We start from the raw sequence: 14,161 nt of genomic DNA on the forward strand, positions 1-14,161 counted from the left end.
TGCCTGAGCCAATCCTTATGAAACCTGGTATATTTATCAGGTCACCTAAGGCAATCTCAACGGAGTACTTCATAAAGCCGTCTCATCGGTCTGTGTGTCTCTATGTGTATGTTGCTAGGCAAAGACTCTGTAAGAAGGTTACCGCGGCAATGAATACACACGCAACAGTAGAAGAATTGGTAGACGCGTCGTTTTCGATGCGGTTGGTGTCTTACCAAAGGAAGTAGGCGACTGGTGCTTCCCAGAACTTGTTATTTAAAATATAGTTGTATCCACACACAATTTTGAGATGTCAATAAGGTGTAATGTAAGTGCTTCCGGAAAATTTAACTGTCACCGGAGAAATATTTCGCGAATATTTTTATGGAAACACAGGTACACTTCCTGTAAGTGTAGGAAGCCTGTTGGTTCCCTGAAACTTGTGGAACTGTACTTCTGACTGACCAGCAGAGATGGGGCTCTCCTAATTGTGTGTATTATTTTATGGGGACTGCGGCATGTCAAAGTTTGAGAAGCCTTGCTAAGTATGATTTAAAATGCTTTATTCAGTCTGAAATAACTGCGGAGTGACCATCATCGTCAGCATTAATATAATTGATAGATATAATTATTATTTATTTAATAAAGATTAGAAATAAATTATGTGACCTATAGCATATAACGTAGCTCCATAAGGAGACTCCTTTGAACACTGGGGGATTTTCCTCCGTAAGCTTACCCAGTTAAGGCATGATGCACCACAGATTTTTTAGACGGTGTCTGTCTCTGTTTTTAGTATTTGAATATTTTAACATGGTTTTCGCTCATTTATAGAGGTATAAATCGTAAGAAAGCAAGGAAACTGTAACATTATCATATCAGAACTATACAAAAAGTCCCATTAAAAGTGTATATTTAGTGAATTCTAGTAGATAAGAAATATTACCCTCTGCCTACAAGCACAAACTTTGCTGTGTTAGAATATTTCTCCTCATTCGGAGTTGTTAAATGCCTGCAATTTGGTCGGGGAGTTGGAATACTTGCTGCGATTTTCATTATGAACTGGGTGTATTTTATAACTACATGTCAGTAAAGCCATAACCATAACTTGGCCTCCTGGGCACGGTTCAAATTCTGCAGTCCCGTATAAACACTTGGATTCGTGGATCTATGCTACTGTAAAATGTAGAGATATAAGCCTGTCCCTTTTCTGTCAGTAAGGTAACCGTAAGGCCGCGCCATAGCTCAAGCGGTTAGTCGCTGGCTTCGCACCGCGGCGGCCCGGGTTCGATCCCGTGTCTGGTAAAGTGGGATTAGTGGTGGACAAAGTGGCGCTGGGGCAGTTGTTCTCCGAGTACTTCGGTTTCCCCTGCCAATCTTCATTCCACCAATTGCTCCACAATCACCCTCACCTATCATCTGGGGCTGATACAATAGGCCAGAAGTGGCCGCAGTGCAAGGGACTTAGTCCCACCCACTAGCACTAAAAAAAGTAATCGTATTCCTTAACCAATTCGAATCTGAGTTCTTCTTAAGCTAGTAATTGCTCAGGTATCCAAGAAATTTCAACTATTTTACGGAATTCGAAGGCTCAACCAGATAAATCCATTCCTTTCTATCTTGCTTCTTTAAGAAATTCTGATATTAATCTACCATATACGCCTAGGTTTTTCAAGTGACTTTCTTTTCGGGTTTTCTACCAAAATAATACATGCATACCTCTCCTGTCCCTTAAATTTCAACTTGCCTTGCCTATGTCAGCATTCTTGATTTATTATAATAATACTTTACTCTATAAATAATATTTAAATGTTATAATTCTACGTAGAGACCTGTACGTGACAAGACTAATAGCAATGAACACAATGCGACACGCAGTCAAGTAATGAACACAGATGCATTTTTACTGTTTATAAACGCCTGATGATGGTCCTTAACGACCGGAACATGTAGCAGAATTCCGGTCACGGTAGCCGAGCAGTGTAAGTCATATACTGACTTCGCTCACTCCGGAACCGGGATCGTTGGTTCGAATCCCACACATAGCATTAATGTTTGGTAGTGTATTCTGTATTTGTGTTGTCCCTTGTTTAGGTTGAGCCCTTGCGACGGGCTTATCACCTATCCAAGGAGTCCTACAATCTGTAAAATGATCATGAAACTGAAAAATCAGAGGCTAGGGCCCAAGGGGACTGTAGAGCCATTAAAAAAGTGTAGCATAATGAGCAACATCTTAATATAGTAACTGATTTTATCTGCATTCAAGCCTATCAGTGATTCGTTGTAAGTGTAGAATTGTAATCGACCTACAAATTTACGTATTAGTGACATGCACAACTGGATGCAAAATATATTAATGTTTTTCGAAGTGTGTAAAGTTTGAAGCTCTTCATTATGAAATTTTCGGAAGCCTCCTGTTACCTCTTAACAACGAGTTGTTGTAGTGATAATTCTGTAGGCTTTATTCGGGAGGTGCTGTGTTCGGATTTCGACCGATAGAGTAGATATCACGACAGGCGTCTTCCTTGTGCTCATCATTCCCCTGGGCAAGTACTTTTTTCTTTCTTTGGCGCTACAACCCCAATTTGGGCCTCGGCCTACCTTCGTGAAACTCTCCGCTTCACTTCGGTTTACTATATCTTAGACATTCGGTAGGACCCCTTGGGCGGGTGATCAGCTCGTCGAAAGGCCTCTACCTGCACACAAACATAGAAAAACGCGCGCACACACACACATAAACACTAAACATCCATGCCTTGAGTCGTATTCGAACCCACGATCCCGGCTTCCGAGCGAGCGAAGACAATGCATGCTTAGACCGCTCGGCGACTGAGACCGGAGAGGCAAATACTTTGTCCATTAGTCTACGAATGTTTCCATCCAGAGCCTCTAAAATTCATCATTAATCCTAGCATTCGACATGGATAGCTCAGCTCGAAAGGTGGCCAGGCTACGGTCTGGAGAAAGGAGGGATTGGGGTTAGATTCCCGGCAGGTATAAGAGATGTTTCTAGTCTGAATGTCGTCCATACCGGCTCTGGGGCAGTCAGTCCCCTACCAGATGTGTGCCGGTGGGATTTCCCAGGCAGAAAAGTATAGGACTGTGAAGCTCTCCATTCACGGCTATGATGTAACTATACCCCACCCCGCATACTTCTTGACAGCGTAGTGTTTTACGGCCCGAATAATGGTAGAGTGGGCCGTGACATAGCTCAGGCTATTAGTCGTTTGCTTCCCACCGTGACGGCCCATGTTCGAGACCAGGTCAGGTGATCTAGGCTTTGTGATGGACGAAGTGGCATTGGGGCAGATTTGTTGACCCTAGGAAATTCTGATTCCACCAACCGCTTCAAATTCATTAATAATCCTATTTTCGACGCTATATAACCTCATTACCGACAGTGTCGTTAATAAGAAACATGGACTAAGTTAAAGAGATAGTGTCGTGAAATAAACAACAGAAGCTTGCGAAATATGCTCTACAATTTGAAAGTACATTTAGGGGACAGAACATGGAGTGAAATTTTATTGAACTATTTCTTACGGAAGTTAAAATTTTCCGAAAAGAAATATCAAGTTCTTGCTAAATTGACCCTTTTATCCGCAGAGAGATGTCAATTTGAGGCACAGTGTCTCTAGAGCACTTTGTTCTTTGTTCGATTGATAAATGGACAATTGAGAATGCCGCTGAATCAACGGGAAATGTAAAGCGCTTGAAGTTACACCATATTTCCTTCACTTCGCTGTCTTCAGCCAGTTTATTCATTCTAAGCAATTTTGTTTTCCAACTCTGTGTTTCTAAAGGAAATATTTTACAAGAAATTCTTTCTAAAAAGGAAAGATAGAAAACTAATATAGCTTTGACTTCAGTCAGGCATTCCTTCTGTTATATTCAATAAAATGTATTCGATACATTGTCCAATTTAGTTTTGAAGGAATCGTTACTCTTGCTATGGGATTTTAACAGCAAAGAATATTGTAGAAATTATAGCTACAGTGGAATCAATTTAAAACTTTAAAATGGAAAATTGACTGCAGAAGAATTTAGAACGCACTAAAATATACCACATAAATTCTGTATATGCATTTCTTACTATTTTTCAAACTTTATTTATATCATTGCTCACTTATAGCAGATAATTGGTGTGTTGCTGCCAAACTAGCCATATTATGAAGGATTGTATCTCTTGGAATAAAACGCCATGTAGTCCGTTGAAAGTGAACCAAAGTTCCGGATGAATATATTGTCACGTTTTAGTGACTGTACACGGAGTTTTCATTGGCAGTTACATTAATTGGGCCCTGATAACTCGTAACTACTCTGTACAACTGTCTATAACACACACCAGTCTTGTTATAGTCCTCGCTAGGCGTTGCTTGGTTGCGGCTCACAACAGTGAAGGCTCCTCCATTTCCATGCTCGCACCCTTGCCGACCGGAATCTCCCAGCCGAAACCAAACGCCGACTCCCGACTGGAACTAACTCACATTCAAAGAGTCAGAGTCAGAGTCAGAGTCAGAGTTATGGTTACGTTACGACTGGCAGTTTAGCGCGAGTCTGTTCGTCTTGGCGCCAAGCCTTTTAGGCTTACGACCAGAGATTGTTTCTTTTTTTTTTCCAACTGAACCCTTGAGGTAATAGTCCTTACGTAACACTGTCTCTCTCTGACGAGAAGATGAGTTTGCCTCTTAAGAATATGCTTGGCCTTTCGTCAAGTGTACGTATTGCACATACATGTTATTGATTGTCCTTGCTTCTTCACTGTATACAGATCCTCTGCCAGTACAGGCTTTTGTGCCACACATCATGACTATCTTACGTATCTTATGATACAATAGCAGGTTAGTCACGTGAATGGTCGTAAGCTTGACCACCGGCAAGTTTAAGCCTGTTATATTTTCCACATTTCAAAATTCCCGTTGGTTCTCCTTATATAGTCTTGGCACGAACCACATAGAAAATATCACTTCCAAAAATATCTCTGCTGTATGTCTATTCACTACCGCCCAAAAGTGTTTACAGTACCCTTGCCTAGCATTGGATGTCTTCCGGGTCTGCTATTCCCGCTTTCATCCTCCATGTCACAATGTCGTGTTGTAGCCGTCCGCCGACGTACATCTGCCACGACTGTCGCTCGAGCTTGAGTTCTTTATCTCAGGGATGCAGGTGCTTCGGAGATGGGAGTGCAACACACTTCGGGGTTAATAAATCAGGGATCTCCAGAACAAACCGTCTATTGAAGCCCTAATTTAAAATTTCACACAAGAATTAATCTTTTATTCCTCCAAGCTTGCCGCTCCATCACACTTAACCTTTGTACGCCAATTTGCCCCGAGCATACACTCCACTCCCCAGCTACCCTCCTGTAACTCCCTTTTCAACTGTCCACCTCCGCTCCCTGTAAACAACTGCCCCCTCTTTACAAGTCCCCCAGTGGGCATAAAATAAAACAAGAAAAATTATAAGAGATAGCCATGAGTCTAGCCGGATATCTGTCCAACATTCGTACTTTCGAGATGCCCCTCATAAACCTTCCTAGGTATTCAAGGCACACGAGCAGGGAACCCAAGACCCCTCCTGGCAGGTCTCGCACAAGGTCAGTTCATGTGTTTATGATACTAGGAGCAAACAGGCGACATTAGGGACAGTAGTGACACCCTAAGCCTAAGGAGGACAATAGCTGAATTACAACTAGACTGTCCCGGGATCGTATCTCGCCGGAGGAGCGTCTCTCATGGTGTTAAACATTAAATAAGTTGTTCATTCCTTTAATTAAATAATTTTGGCGAGGGACGTACGGTTACAGTGTCCATCTTCAGAGTTGAAGAGTAAGTCAAACAGCAAACCAGCGTGAAGCTTTGTTTGCAGTTTCTTTCATGCTGGTTCCTTGCTTCTCTTACTCCTCAGCCCTGAAGAGGGAGATGATATGTTCATCCGAAACGTCCATCGACTTTAACTGGACTACGTGGCGTTATATCGCAGAAGAGAGTGTTATTCATTATCACGTTCTGAGAACCTCAAATCCAACGCTTTTAAAAAGCCTAAGGAATTGAAGCTGAGAGCCGGGAGAGCTCAGTCGGTATAGCAACTGGCTACAGGCTGGACGACAGAGGCTTCGGAATTCCAGTCCCGGTAGGAACAAGATTATCTCTTTTTCATGTCATTAGGGTTCTAGGGACCACCTAGCCTCCTCTCTAATGCGAAACGGAGGCTCTTTCCCCAGGGCAAGGCTGCCGGAGCGTGAAGCTGATCACTTACCTCCAACTAGTGCCGAGGTTAATGAAATGTGTGTCTATACCTCCACCCTCCCCTACGCCTTCATGGAGTAGTGTTTAATTAGTTAAGCACAGGGACAAATTCACCTTTTTACGTTTTACGTAAGGGAAGCTGTGGTCTCGAAAGGGTGACCATTAATTTTATATTCAAATTCATACGATCTCAGGCCATTCCAAAAAGGTGGAACTATGTAAAGAAACTCGATTGCGGACTCAGAGATAAAGCTAAACACGAATCCGTTTCGCACTGCGCCTGGATTTGCTGCAGCCTGGCTTTGAACATTCCACAATAACAGAGCAACGCTAAGTGCGAGGCCTGTTCAAACATGTTCCATTGCATCTAGGTCCCTCTCATTAGCTTGTTTCCGATTATCCTCAACTTGGCATGTCCGAGCTCCAGTGCGTGTAACACATGGAACTGACGTTCCCATTGTTCTACAGCTCAGTAGTTCCTTCAATATGTCACAGTACACGATTGATTATCGGAGTCAACTGGCAAAAATTGACGTCAAATTACCGATCTCTTTTCCAGAAGCACAATCAAATACGAAATAAATGTTCGCTTATATTACACTCAGAGAAAATACATTGTCATTATACTCGTACAACTAACAGAATAAGTCAGGGCTTAGGCACATAGACAAAAAATATATATATGTACACTTATAAGGAATATTACTGAAAATATATTGAATCTGATTTTTTTTCTGTACCTGGAATGGACAGAATATCATGCTATAATAATATTGTTCTTAATTTGATTTGTTTCATTCTGGTCCGTCACACTAACAATTACAAAGACAAAACAACTTCGTCCAGTGTGACTATTTAAGTTTTACTACTTCAAAACTTAGCACCCTTACATGTTTCGATTTTTACGGATCATCTCCAGAGGGAACATTGATACTTGTTCGGAAACTACTATCACAATGGGTGTTCAGAGTGCTAAAATACATATACACACAATGCCTGCAATACACAATATACAGAAAATCGAATTTTTCCACAACCACAGCAGCTTTCCTGGTATATTAAAAGTTTTTAAAACTTTGTTGTTTAACTTAAAATTTATAAACCAAGTTGGTTGATGTCACCTCTCCTATCGTCTTTCTTGAAGGGGGCTGAACTTGTGCCGCCTGTCCTGTGTTTGTTCGTGGCTTGCTGTGTTGTTATCACTCTGAAGATGATCCATAAGGACCGAAACATGTAAGGGTGCTAAGTTTTCAAGTACTAAAACTTAAATAGTCTCACTGGACGGAGTTGTTTTGTCTTTGTAATATTGTTCTTAATTTATATAAGGTAAAAGTAAAGTTGGCCGGTCACGGTAACCGATCATTCTAAGGCATGCACTGTCTTCGCTCATTCGAAAGCCCGGATCGTGGGTTCGAATCCTTCTCAGGGAATGGATGTTTAGTGTTTGTGTGTCTGTGTGTGTGCGTTTTCCTGTGTTTGTGTATAGGTAGAGGCCTTGCGACGAGCTGATCACCCGCACAAGGAATCCTACCGAATGTGTAAGATCTAGTAAACTAAAGTGAAACGGAGAGTTTCATGGAGGTAGGTCAAGGCCCAAATGTGGGTTGTAGTGCTAAAGAAAAAAAAAGTCAAGTTGTTCCCATGTTTAATTGAACACTATGCCACGAAGACGTGTTGGGGTGGAGGTATAGCTCCACCATTTTTTACATTGGCACTAGATGAATGTGAGTGTTTAGCTTGACCCCATTGTAGCTGCAAGCGTCATTATACACGTATATCGCAACAATATGAGCCATGAGAGCTCAGTCGGTTGGCTTTCAATGCACTTCAGTCATTATATCACAGAAGATACCGCAGCTATGACAATCTCAGATCCTACTAAATAAATATGAGATGCGGCGTTGTAATCCAGGTTCCCGATTGAACCGAAACTTGTTACCGGTAAAGATACAGAGCTGTTATGAATGATTTGGGTGGGAAGAAATTATTGTACTCCTCTATTCGAAATTGTTAAAGATATAGATCTGAAACACGTGAAAACATATTAAGATTATGTAGAGGTATTCGATATGTACTCCTTTAGTTGGTGTGTTATAGTCCACGCCATATTGGAATTCTTCCCGTATTGGCCGCGTCTCTGTCTCATCGACGTTGGCTACGCCCCGTGAAATTCATCCCTGAGTGTCTCGAAAGAACCATGGCATCAGAAGGTTGGTATACCTAGTTTATCAAATATACCCATGGGTGGAAGTCGAATGGAGTGAGGTCCGGAGATCTTCGGGACCATGGACTGTGTCCTGCTTGTCCCACCCTTTTGTATGTGAGACGCCATTTTCATTTGATAGCGATCGAAGCGCCAATCGCGGCTGATATGTTACAATCAATGTTGCTAAAGGGAGCTTAACGAGTTTCCTTGCTGTTTTCAGTTTGTTTCATGTTTGTATCTACAACTGTTTTTAAAATACACTTATATCTAATCACCCAAATAATTTATAATAGTCCTATATGCTAGATCAGTTATATCAGTTCAGTTATTTAGAAGTGATGTAATGAATACACCAAGTGAAGATAAGTACGACTAAATATATTGTACATTAAGAAGAAGAAACTTTAAAGGGGAAAAAATGTGATTATAATAAAAACAGAGTAAGGTAGGAAAGACAAAGCAACGTAGACAACAAAGAGAGGAATAAAGCTAAAGAGGAAAGGAGAACGAAAGGGAACCCTTATCAAGATATGTTTTCGTGCCATTAAACATGAGCCGAGTTTATATCTCTGAGACTGCTAAAGCCACTGAAACACCGCATGGAACAAGTATTCTCCCGTGTGCGTGTGACTTGAAGCTGTTAATTGCAATAGTTCTCTGTCTCCACAGCACGGACATTTAAGAAGCGCTGGTCATCGTTTGTGATGCATTATGGGATTGAAGCACACTCGGTACAATAAAACTACAAGAGTCGCCGCTTAGTGGCGGGACAGCACCCGTAAATGATTTTACCAAAGTGGAGCAATGGACGAAAGAGTAGGGCAGAGTATAAAGTAGAACGGTTTAGAGATCACAATCATGGAACTTCCCTCGTTCCGGTGGTTATCGTCCTGTCACGGTTCAGTTCTCCCATCTATCTCTCACACTTAACCCTTTAAAGCCCAGTGGTTACTATATATACCATCTCCTTTAACATAATGAAACTCTGCCAAAACTGTGTATTTGTGTGTTTCATACGGTTCTCAAACAGAGAATAAATCATAAAACAGCATTAACCGGTTGGGCTTTGTAGTGGAGACGTGATATGTTTCCTGTGAGGTAAGGACTGAATTTTTATATAGTGTTTAGAAGGAAGGCAGTCTTTATTTATTCGGCTCCGATGGCTCCTAGAGCCATCACAGAGCGAAATATTGTCATGAGTCCTGTGGGACTAGGAAACAGGAACCACTATGCTGGCGAGGACCAGAGAGAATTTAGCAGTCAATCTGCAAACGGTTAATGGTTTGTGTTTTTGCCTGCAATACTTATTTCAGGTTTGCGACCCTCTAGAAAGTGAGGTTCGGTTTAGGAGTAATAGTGATGGTGGAACCAGTTTTGCTCAGTCAGCATAGCGACTAAATTACAGATTGAACGACAGAGGAGTTGGTGTTCGAGTCCCGACAAACAAGAAGATTTTTTTCTGCTCCCCATTGCGTGCAGGATGGATTTGTGGCGTACCCAGCCTTCTACACAATGGATACCGGAGGCAGCTTCCTCAGGGGTAAAGTTGTAGGAACGTGAAGCTGATGACTTACTTCCATTTAGTGCCAAGATTAAAGAATATAGAAATAGCTCTACTCAACAATATATATTCGTGTTTAAATAATTCTAAACACAGGGACAACTTTACGCCATTAGGCCATTGGATTTTTCAAGTGACCTGATCTTTCCAGCCGCAATACGGCCCTGGGGTCGACTCAACCTCTGACGGAAATGAGTACCAGGAATCTCCTCGGGGGAAAGGCCGGCAGGCCCGTAAGGCGACGAACTTACCGCCATCTATGAGCCGATTGTCTAGACAAAATATGGCAGCCTCGACGTCTCACAAACCAATGGGCCTCCATGGCCTGTTACAAGGGTATATTTAGCTTATAGTAGTTGTGGTCGTGATAATAGACATGGTACTAATGACAGTAAAATTTGTAATTTTTATTTTTCAGGTAACTGAATATATGAGTGGAGAAGATGAGGGAACAGTAAACTTGAGTACAGAGCTCCAGATGTGGTGTTGCCATCCGTAAATTTCAGGTACTGTCTGTGGTTTATAGTATTTTAAATTTCTTGGGTATAAGTACGCAAAGCTAGAAACAAAGTACGGCTTAAATGAACATCACCTTAGTTATTAGATTCAAAATATTCCATGGGAATCTGTTATATTAATGTAACATTCGTCGATAATCTAGCTGGAAACCTCATCATTGTTATATAAGATTTCAACTTTCTCGTGTATTTCATTCCAGTTCTGCATGTTACAAAATTTTAAACCGAGACCGAAATTTCACCCTCATATCCCACGTATAACATACACAAATAATAAATCATAAATAATCTTCTTTGTATAGCAATCAAAATCTATGCTATGCATATCCGTATAAAAACATTATCAGTACTCAGAATAGATATTTTACACTGATAAAAAGATGCGAGCTCCTCCGTGGTCTAGTACATACTGTGACGCATATGGCTATTGCTAGGCAACGGCTCGGACACATTCCCGAAGTTATACGCTCGAAAATAGGACATCCATTGCTGCGAGACGGATGTGTTTTCTGTGCTGTGGTTCGACCCGAGGCTATATAACGACAAGCCAATAATAATTGACAGTTCATTTGGAAGTCAGACTAGTTCCAGTGCAGTGTCCAGTCGGAAGATGCTTGTATGTCAGATAGGGATTTGTGAACTGTTGCATATAAAGGTCCAATAAATTCGATCATCAATTCCAAAACCCGTATTATTCGTCATGCAAACCCCGGACACGTGACAGTATATTACTTTCTTACGTCTTAACACTTGACAGTTTATTGTCATGGTAATACTAATTTCTTCATTTCAGAATTTTAATTTTACCGTTACATTATTTTGGAAGTATTTACACAATTAAGAAGGGCAAGCTACAGAAGTACCTGTCAAGCTAATTTAATTATTGTCCATACTGTCTGACACCTGTTATTGTTAGGCAGGTTGTAGTGATGGAACTCATGCACCATTACTGTCCCAGGATTCATGGATATCGGAGGATAAATGTCGGATAGTTTTGCGTTGAGAGAGAGAGAGAGAGAGCTAAAGTAGCCATGGGCGAGATCGGAATTTTCGAGAGGAAATAAGAAAAAAAAAGTAACCCCATCTTGATTCGAAAGTTGATATTTTACTTTCGAACTTCGATAATTCTCAGCTAACTGCTTTTGATTTATATAATAGAACCAAGATTAGCTCCATCAGAAACTCAGTTAGTGTATGTGTTAGCATATATCGACTTGTCAACAACATCCGCCATCTGTAACTTGATTGTCTAGGGAAAATGTGGGAGCCTCGACGTCTCACAACCCTATGGCCCTCCACCGCTTGTTACAGAGATAGGTTTACTTTTTTGCCTTTTATGAGAATGACAGTGCAGGCAATACGCCGCAATACGAAGATTGGAAAAGTACAGACATTCTCATAACACCAAAATTGGGAACAATGCCAAAGTACATCAACGAGTATACAAAAGCGGGCACAGTGCAGTTCCATCAAAATGTGTTGCCTGAAGATGGTCCTATGAGGCCGAAACATATAGTCATAGAATATATATATATATATGTATATGTATGCTTTTAATTACATTCAAAAAAATTAACTGACATTTTTGTGAGTTGAGTGCAAGTTTGGTGTCATCTAAAATAAAAGTGTGTTACATTATGGACGGAAAACACGGATGATAGTTTAATGCAACNCCATAGAATATATATATGTGTATATGTATGCTTTTAATTACATTCAAAAAAATTAACTGACATTTTTGTGAGTTGAGTGCAAGTTTGGTGTCATCTAAAATAAAAGTGTGTTACATTATGGACGGAAAACACGGATGATAGTTTAATGCAACAGGATTCTGAAATATAACATTGTAGAAATAGGTAAAGCTACCCCTGTAACAGGCCATGGAGGCCCATAGTGTTGTGAGACATCGAGGCTCTCACATTTTCTAGACAATCGGCTCACAGATGGCGCTAAGGTTGTCAGCCTTACACCCCGGCCGCCCTTTACCCATCATGAATATTCCTGGTACTCATTTCTCTTAGTGGCTGAGTCGACCCTAGGACAATAGGGTGGCTGGAAGAACTAGACCAATTGAAAAAAAAAATCCATCTCATCGGGACTCGAACCCGCGACTTGTAGCATAGTGCCTCAACCAGCTACGCTATCAAAATGGATAAGTACCACACTTCAGTNATTGTCAGCCTTACACCCCGGCCGCCCTTTACCCCCCATGAATATTCCTGGTACTCATTTCTCTTAGTGGCTGAGTCGACCCTAGGACAATAGGGTGGCTGGAAGAACTAGACCAATTGAAAAAAAAAATCCATCTCATCGGGACTCGAACCCGCGACTTGTAGCATAGTGCCTCAACCAGCTACGCTATCAAAATGGATAAGTACCACACTTCAGTGGACCTATACTTTTAGAAGCTGAATAATGTTATGAATTGTCATTGCAGTAAAAATATGGCCTTGAACACAATGCTCCTGTTCTCCGATCCGATGTCGTAACTTCTGCAGATTCTCATTTCGATTTCATCTCGAACTGAAACATCACTTTTGCAGGCGTCTTGTTATAATATTGCAATATCTCGCTTTTCAACTAGGTTGTTGTACGTCTGACGCGGCGTATTGAACAGTGACTTCCTGGAACTTGGCAAGTTTCCAAATCCAATTTGAAGTATTCCATATAACTTCGAAATTCCGTCTACGTGGTTCTTTGTATCTCTTTGACTTCTGTGTTCGTCTGTTGCAGACACGTGAGTTTGTTATTCGAAATACGAACACAGTATTTCAGATTAATAGATACAAACTGCCTGTCTTTGCTCGCTCGGAAGCCGGGATCGTGGGTTCGAATCCCACTCAGGGCATGGCTGTTTGTGTGCGTTTTTCTGTGTTTGTCTACAGGTAGAGGCCTTGCGACGAGCTGATCACTCGCCCAAGGAGTCCTACCGAATGTGTAAGATCTAGAAAAACCGAAGTGAACGGAGAAGTTCATGGAGGTAGGCCTAGGCCCACTGGGGCTGTAGTGCCAAGAAAAATAAAGATACAAACTGCATGAATCGCAATGACGAAGATTCATCCTTCTGGGATGTGATTCCGTGTTTTCTGATAATGTTCATGTCTTTGGAGGTTGCTATCTGCAGTATCAGCATGCTGTGAAACATTTATCAGGTAACAGAACACAGTCATCCTCGTGGTCACCGGTGTGAGAACCTCAACTCACAGGACTGTAGAAGGTGTATAAATCCATGAGTGGATTTATTGAACTCTTACAAACAGTAACTACAATTAATTATAACCGTTTGGCTAATTCTCGTAATTTACAAATCAGAGAAGCACAAAATTTCAAGTTTTGTATAAAGTATTGTGTTAGAACTGGAATAACTAGCATCACATTTGCACTACCTGTAATGTAGAGACGCCAACATGATATTCGATTGAAATCGTTGAAGTAATTTCGGAGGATGAATATGCGGGGGCACATGTGAACTGACGAAGGTTACCTTGCATATAATGTGAACAAGAAATTCAGGAAATAAGTTTGCCCAAACGCTGATAATTCTGTGTTGTGTTCGGGAGAGGTCTCCTTCGTTTCAAGGTCAAGATGTCTGCTATACTGAGGCTTCCCTTAGTGTTCTCCACTCCCTTAGTTAAGATTTCGGGATATT

The 14,161-nt window shown here is 41.2% G+C and overlaps 1 protein-coding gene across 3 annotated transcripts in view; it reads left to right on the forward strand.

Annotated features, from left to right (window-relative positions):
- Positions 1-14,161, forward strand: part of LOC111863423 (dipeptidase 1) — a 399,898-nt gene that overhangs the window by 164,335 nt on the left and 221,402 nt on the right. For all 3 annotated transcript variants that reach the window (XM_023849743.2, XM_023849742.2, XM_023849744.2), the window contains exon 3: positions 10,413-10,500. The gene's annotated coding sequence lies outside the window, so the exon portion shown is untranslated. The remainder of the gene's footprint in view (positions 1-10,412; positions 10,501-14,161) is intronic.

This window comes from Cryptotermes secundus, unplaced genomic scaffold (assembly GCF_002891405.2).
Source record: "Cryptotermes secundus unplaced genomic scaffold, Csec_1.0 scaffold964, whole genome shotgun sequence".
Lineage (NCBI taxonomy): Eukaryota > Metazoa > Arthropoda > Insecta > Blattodea > Kalotermitidae > Cryptotermes > Cryptotermes secundus.